Here is a 7,905-nt window from a genome sequence, read left to right on the forward strand (position 1 = left end):
AAAATGAAGTATTTGTTGTTATTTCTCATTCATGTAAGAGTTTGAGGTTATTAAAGAGTGTTATAGAGTTAGAGTTTGGGTTTTGGGCTCTATTAAGCCATGCAAAAGATTAAAGTTGTCGACTTTATTAGTTAAGACCTTCCCAAGATTAAGATCTTCGAGTTGGGCGTTTAGTCTTTAGGTATTAAGAGCTTAAAAGATGTTATTGAGTTAAAGGGGTTGCGTCATTAGGCCTTAGTAGCTCAGTCCACTTTGTACTCATGGTTTGGGCCTATCCAACCATGTTTAGCTTTAGGGTTTACTTATATATATATATATATATATATATATATATATATATATATATATATATATATATATATATATATATATAGTGCATGCATGCACTATAGAGTTAACGCTTTTGATTATTTTTCCATATAAAGTATTGTAACCCTAGCACACATCTACAGAAACGATTCACATTGAATTCTTCTGAGGTGGAGCATATTAATCATTCGACATACGTTTGATTAATCTGTGTGTTTTATTGCTTGTCATTGATTATTATCGTTTTCTTGATATATGTTGAATCCATCAATCTTATATAGTTAATTCTCATCAATTGGTATCAGAGCGGGAGGATGTGTAATTCATACGCATCTCTTCTGTTGGAAGAATTTTTTTAGGGTTTCCGCTTTTATCGAATCTGTAGGAGCCGTCATATCTTTATTGACGTTACTTCTTGTTATTGACAAAACCCTAATTCAATCGTTACAAGTCTGGTTCTTGTAGATATCATCATGTATCACGATGACTCTCAAACCAATCCAATCAATATCTCCAACAACATTAGATCTACAACCAGGATTCCAATCCTATACACTTAAGATTATGAAGTTTGGACGCATGATTTTGAAGATTATGTGGTTGGATATAAAGACAATGGCTATCTAATATGGGAAGCAATAACCTTGGGTCCATTTGTTCATTCTGGAACAAATAGAACAATAAAGATGCAAAAAGAGTACAACAAACTTTTAACAAATGTGGACAAAATTCCTCAATATGAGAAGGACAAGTTATTGTGTAATGTTAAAGCCATGAGAATGATCAGATTCGCTTTGCAGTCTGATACTTTTCGTTTGGTAAGTCCATGCACCAAAGCAAAATCTTAAATCCTTCAAACTTGTACTATTAGGCCATGTCGAATCAAGTAGTAGAGATAGCAATAAAGATCAATATGCAACCAAGGAACAATTGGAAAAAGCCATGACGACCCAATATCCATATCCACTACAAATGATGTTGATAGGTTTTCCATAAGGTGAAATCATATCATGTAATTGCAATGGCTTTCATTTATTTATTGATTATAACAACATACTTGCATGTTTTTTTTTTCGTGTATTGTACATTGATAATCCACCCATTTATAGCATTATACTTTCACTTTTTTGGTTATATGCACAATATACATTAGATAACAGTAAAAGAAATACCCAAAGTACCCTCCTTGGGTCGTGCTTAGCACGGTCCTCAAACTCTTCTAGTGTATATATATATATATATATATATATATATATATATATATATATATATATAGAGAGAGAGAGAGAGATAGATATATAGATATATATCCCTATTATAATAAATGAATAGTTTTAATATCCATTTGACATGTGTCACTCTAATACAACTCTCATTAGCCTAATAATTTGAAGGATTGACGGTTTTAGCCTAATAGTTTGGGGAATTTACTTCATGCTATTTTCTATGCTTTTTACGTGGCAAAGTTTTGGTTTTTCTCTTATTTCACCCCACTATAATCAATAAAAATAAAATTGGTGTCTTCTATCTTCCGCAACCGACTCAAATACTTCTGGTCAACGTCTTTCAATTTCTTCATCTTTTTTTCTCAGTCTATATACATTCACACCACCACCACTTCCAGCATTCGACTATAAACAAAAATATCTCATTCTGCTTTCGTTGCTCTTCTGAGATATGGGCGTCACATTTTGCTTTCTTCAAAAGATATCCCCACCATCGTTCTTCCAATTAGACTTCTTCACCACTTTAAATGCTAGACGACCTTCGTACAAGGTAATTATTCCAATTTATTCTCCCTCCTGTTCTTTACCCTCTGTAACATTTTTTTCCAAGTATTTTCATTTCCATTTAAAAATATTAATTTATTGAAAATCAGTCCTTACATAGGGCGTACCTGATGCATACACTAGGCGTAGGTCACTTAAAGTGGACTCGGTCTTCATTGAGTACGACGGGCGTACGTAAGGAGTATGCATGACGTACTCATGCAGATCCCAACCCCTATTTATTAGGGTTGAGCCCTTATTTAAGGACCTTAAGTCCCTTGAGGCATCCCCATATACGACCTCAATCCTCCCCAACCAGTATCTCGAAACCCTAATCCTTGATTAGTTTGTGTAATCCTCTTTTGTGTGTTTTTGGTACATATTGAAGGTGTAAAAGCTTTTCGTTGAAGATTTTTGTGGCTTGAGTTTGTAGATCTAGGGCATTCATCACCTTTGCAAGCTTCTGGAGGTATAAAACTCTTACATTTATGCTTCTATGGCTTAGATCTTGATTAGTTTTGAGGTTTGCATGCTTTTGGTCCCATAGGTTGGTTCTTGTGAGTGAAACTACTCTAGAGCTCAAGTTTTTCACTTTATGTTGTTTTTAAGGATCTTGTATTATAAATAAAAATGAAGTATTTGTTGTTATTTCTCATTCATGTAAGAGTTTGAGGTTATTAAAGAGTGTTATAGAGTTAGAGTTTGGGTTTTGGGCTCTATTAAGCCATGCAAAAGATTAAAGTTGCCGACTTTATTAGTTAAGACCTTCCCAAGATTAAGATCTTCGAGTTGGACGTTTAGTCTTTAGGTATTAAGAGCTTAAAAGATGTTATTGAGTTAAAGGGGTTGCGTCATTAGGCCTTAGTAGCTCAGTCCACTTTGTAATCATGGTTTGGGCCTATCCAACCATGTTTAGCTTTAGGGTTTACTTATATATATATATATATATATATATATATATATATATATATATATATATATATAGTGCATGCATGCATTATAGAGTTAACGCTTTTGATTATTTTTTCATATCAAGTATTGCAACCCTAGCACACCTCTACAGTAACGATTCACATTGAATTCTTCTGAGGTGGAGCATATTAATCATTCGACATACATTTGATTAATGTGTGTGTTTTATTGCTTGTCATTGATTATTATCGGTTTCTTGATATATGTTGAATCTATCAATCATATATAGTTAATTCTCATTAATTGGTATCAGAGCGGGAGGATGTGTAATTCATACGCATCTCTTCTGTTGGAAGAATTTGTTTAGGGTTTCCGCTTTTATCGAATCTGTAGGAGCCGTCATATCTTTATTGACGTTACTTCTTGTTATTGACAAAACCTTAATTCAATCGTTACAAGTCTGGTTCTTGCAGATATCATCATGTATCACGATGACTCTCAAACCAATCCAATCAATATCTCCAACAACATTAGATCTACAACCAAGATTCCAATCCTATACACTCAAGATTACAAAGTTTGGACGCATGATTTTGAAGATTATGTGGTTGGATATAAAGACAATGGCTATCTAATATGGGAAGCAATAACCTTGGGTCCATTTGTTCATTCTGGAACAAATAGAACAATAAAGATGCAAAAAGAGTACAATAAACTTTTAACAAATGTGGACAAAATTCCTCAATATGAGAAGGACAAGTTATTGTGTAATGTTAAAGCCATGAGAATGATCAGATTCGCTTTGCAGTCTGATACTTTTCGTTTGGTAAGTCCATGCACCACAACAAAAGAGATATGGGATAGGCTTAAAGAGTTGTATTCCACCGATGAGGATTTAGAACACTCCATCCAAGCTCTACTGCTCTCTGAGTTTGGTGCCTTCCAACAAAAGGCTGATGAAAGGTTGATTCAGACATTCGTTCGTTTCAATCAACTTTTGAGTAAAACGATCAAACACGGTATTGGGAGGGAAGTGATTGAACAGAAGGTCACATTTTTGAATGGTTTAAGACCCAAGTGGATGGTTGTGGCATTAATTGTGAAGGCTCATGAGCAGTTTAAGTCTTATTCCCTGGCGAAGATGGTGGGAATTCTCAAATCTCACGAAAGTGTTGTGTCAAAAGAAGCGAAAGTAATGTCCGGTATGGGATCTTTGGCCCTTCTCTCTAAAGAGAAGAATGTGGCAGGGAAGGAAGAGGAGTCAGAAATGTTAGAATGTGATCTGACAAGCAAAGAGTACGCAATGATGGTCTCCAACCCAAAAAGGTTCGCTTGTAAGAAGTTCCCTGTTGCCAAGAACCGAAATTGGCAGGGAGGTTATAGCTCATAAAAGACTAAAGAGGATATAAAAAACAATCCTCCAAAAGAATAAGAGAAGAAGGAGAGCAAGCTGGTTGGAGATTCCGGTTATGATTGCAACTTCTGCCATGGCAAAAACCATTTTGCCAAAGATTACATGTTGAGGAAGATGTCATAGAAGAAAGAGGGTGAAGATGATGAGGAATATCACATACGCAAGCTGGAGGAGATAAAGAAGAAGAAAAACTCTAATGAAACTATGAATGTTTTGGTTGTGCAGGAGAACGTGGTCGATGATGAATTTGGTGGAATAGAAGTCTGGTCAATAGACTCTGTAGATGAAGAAATGCTTAAACCAACACATCGCAGGGCGTTTGTGGGAAAATAAGATAAAGATGAGTTTGTTGGGAAATGCTTGATGGTAACTGTTGGAGCTTCTCAAATGAGGGGATACGCAAGTGAAGTAGAGTGTATTGAAGCGAATCAGAAGGAAGAAAAATGCTTCGCTGCCAAGCCAGTGAGCGAAAGGATTAGCGACTATGATCAGTTGATCAAGAATGTACAATCCATCCTCAAATCACTTAAAATACCTGTAACAAACTATGAAAAGGAATTAAACAAATTAAAATATAAGTTTTCAAGTTTAAGTGGTAGCCTAATGCAAACTCGCCTCACAAATGCTAACCTAACCGATCAACTTAGCAGGGCAGCATCCAAGAGTGGGGAGCAAAAAATGTGGATCGAGAAGAAGGAGTTAGAGTCAATTAGGATGAGAGATGAGTTGGTTTATTTACAGCGAAACAATTTAAAGCTTTTAAAACAACGAAATATTTTTTGTTTAATAGCTAAACGTCTTTACACTAATATTACTCAGTTACACTTAAATTGTGATATTGGCAAAAAGGTTCACAAAATGATTTTTCAGTTTCTTGAATTTAAGGAAGATGAAGTGGATGTAGATTGTTACAATTGTGAATCAATTGTATCATCAGATGAGGTTTCACATGCTTAGGAATTTGTTGGAAGAAAATGACAAGTTGGAAATTAAGACCGAAACCCTGCAAAAATTTCACTCATTGAACACCAAGTTAAATTCAGAACACAAGATAAATGTGGAAAATTCTTCTGAATTTGATAAGGATACTGATATGAGTGAAATTTCTGAAGAAGATGAGGTTGACTATTCTGAATTCCTCAAAAGCGAGCCCGAACCAGCAAAGCCACTCATATCTGAAAATTTTGTTGAGTTCACTCGAGTGTCCAAAGATAAGTCCAAAGTCCTTAGAGAAAAGGCTGTTGTATATCAAAAGGTGCTGACAATACCGAATCAATTGCATACTGTTACCAGAGTTACCAAAAAGCAAACAAGCTAAAAAGCCCCAAATCAACCACCATGGGTGAATCTAGAAGGAAATAACTTAAGGTAATGGGATATTACCTCAGAGATGTACCCAAAACGATGTAGATCCTAGATCTATACGATTTCCTTGATGATAGCCTGACAAACTACAAGCTCTTTTCACCAAATTCCTCTTCCAACCTCTAATTTCATCAACAATGGAAACTCATACGTATCTAGGGTTTGCTGGAACTCACAGGGGGAATAGGGGGCCGAAATGAGGACATAAAGTCCTTTAAATAGGATGCAAACCCTAAAATTTAGGGTTTCTCTTCCCATCACCGACTCGTCAAGTCCAGCCGCCGACTCGGCGAGTCGGGTCACTTATCACATGCCCGACACCCACTTTGACTCGATGAGTCAGGAGTCCTACTCGTCGAGTACTTTCCTTTATTTTCACATAAAACCCTTCAACTTTTTGCTTTTGAACTTGGGATGCTACAATAATGATTACAAACTCGGCGAAGGAAATAGAAATCCATAAGTCGAATTGAATGCAACTTCTTTCAAAACTCCTGAATCATGTGCTATACCCTCCCATCCAGCCCAAACAAAGGTGAATATCATATAAAAATCACAAATTCCTATTACATTTTGAAAACATCCTCCTTTTCCTCTTCCCCTATAACAAGTTTGTTGATCAACGGGTACAACCGCATGTACAAGAGTTCCATCTAATGCACCTATTGCTTCGAAAAAAATTTCTTTTAACCGTCTATGTCGTTCCGAGTTATGTCTTGTTGGATTAGGAGCTCCTGATACTATAATTTCTTTTGCAAAACACATCATTGCAGTTAGGACCTCGTGAACACATTGATGGATCGTTTGTGTGGAGTGATGAAATCTTCCCTTAACCGCGCGAAACGTTCATTATGTCATATAACATGTAAGAACATAGCCATCTTCTCTTCAATGCTTATTGTCCTACTAGCTTGCAACCATTTTTTTTTTGGGTAAAATGGTTGCATAATAATGCAAATCCTCTTGTGTAAGACGCATCATATCGTAACATTGTGTAGGGTATCCGTACATCAAATCTTGCGTATAAACATACTTACTTGAATTGTTATCTATAATTCTATGAATTTTGATTAGCCTGCGCCAGTTTGACCTCAACTAATAAATCACAATTAAAAGAAAAACTACAAGTTCACTATCAGAAACCATACTTGACCTGTTACAAAGAATTAGGTGGCGTGTTAAATTAAATTAAAAAAAATCATGCACCAAAAAAACTAGTAAACATCATCCAAAGTAACAAAAATCATATAACAAAAAACTAAAACTTACAAAAGTCATATTCAATATCCAATAACATATCATCCAAAGTAACAAAAGTTATATAACAAAAAACTAGTAAACATCATCCAAAGTAACATCCAAATAACAAAAAGTCATGCAACAAAAAACTAGTAAACATCATCAAAGGTAACTATACTTCCTACCCACACCCATCACCCATGACTCACAACTAGTATGCGACAGTCGTAACCAAACTTTCTTAACATCGACATTTTCACCAAATAGCAAAAGAGCGGTCCTGTGTCTTTCATCTTCTTCTCCCCATTCCATTTTGTTCAATTTCTCCATACATGCATCAACATCCTTATCCATTTCACCCTTTTCAATTCTTTCATTTTTTTCCACTAACGACCTTGGAAGCTTGATAATCTCCTCCTCAACTTCTAATGCCCTTGCATCTTTTTTTTTTCCACCAACTCTTTTGTTTTCACCAACTTCCTTATTTTTTGAACGCCCCGAAGATTCTCCATTTGCTCCTACATGTTGTGTTAAGGTTTCCATTGGAACATGATCATTAAAATCATGGACACTAAACTCTTCTACATGACGAGGGAGTGTAGAAGATGGCCCCCAACTTTAAAATCCGGTTGAGGTCAGGTGCAAAGATCAGGGAACAACAGGGGTTTAGTTTCAACGACAACACGAACTTGTTTAACTGTTTACATTTTTTTTATAAATATTAGTATTTGTTATAAAATAATCATATTAGTATTTGTTATAAAAAGTATTACCTTCCTCTCTTCCTTCCATTATTCATCAGTCAGATTAAATTTATTTTTTATAAGATAATATATATTGCTGGTTTTGTTTTTCAGTTTCACCCAAGCCACATATTACTCGCATTCTAGAAACGGT

This window comes from Lactuca saligna, chromosome 4, assembly GCF_052625555.1.
Source record: "Lactuca saligna cultivar CGN05327 chromosome 4, ASM5262555v1, whole genome shotgun sequence".
Taxonomy (NCBI): domain Eukaryota; kingdom Viridiplantae; phylum Streptophyta; class Magnoliopsida; order Asterales; family Asteraceae; genus Lactuca; species Lactuca saligna.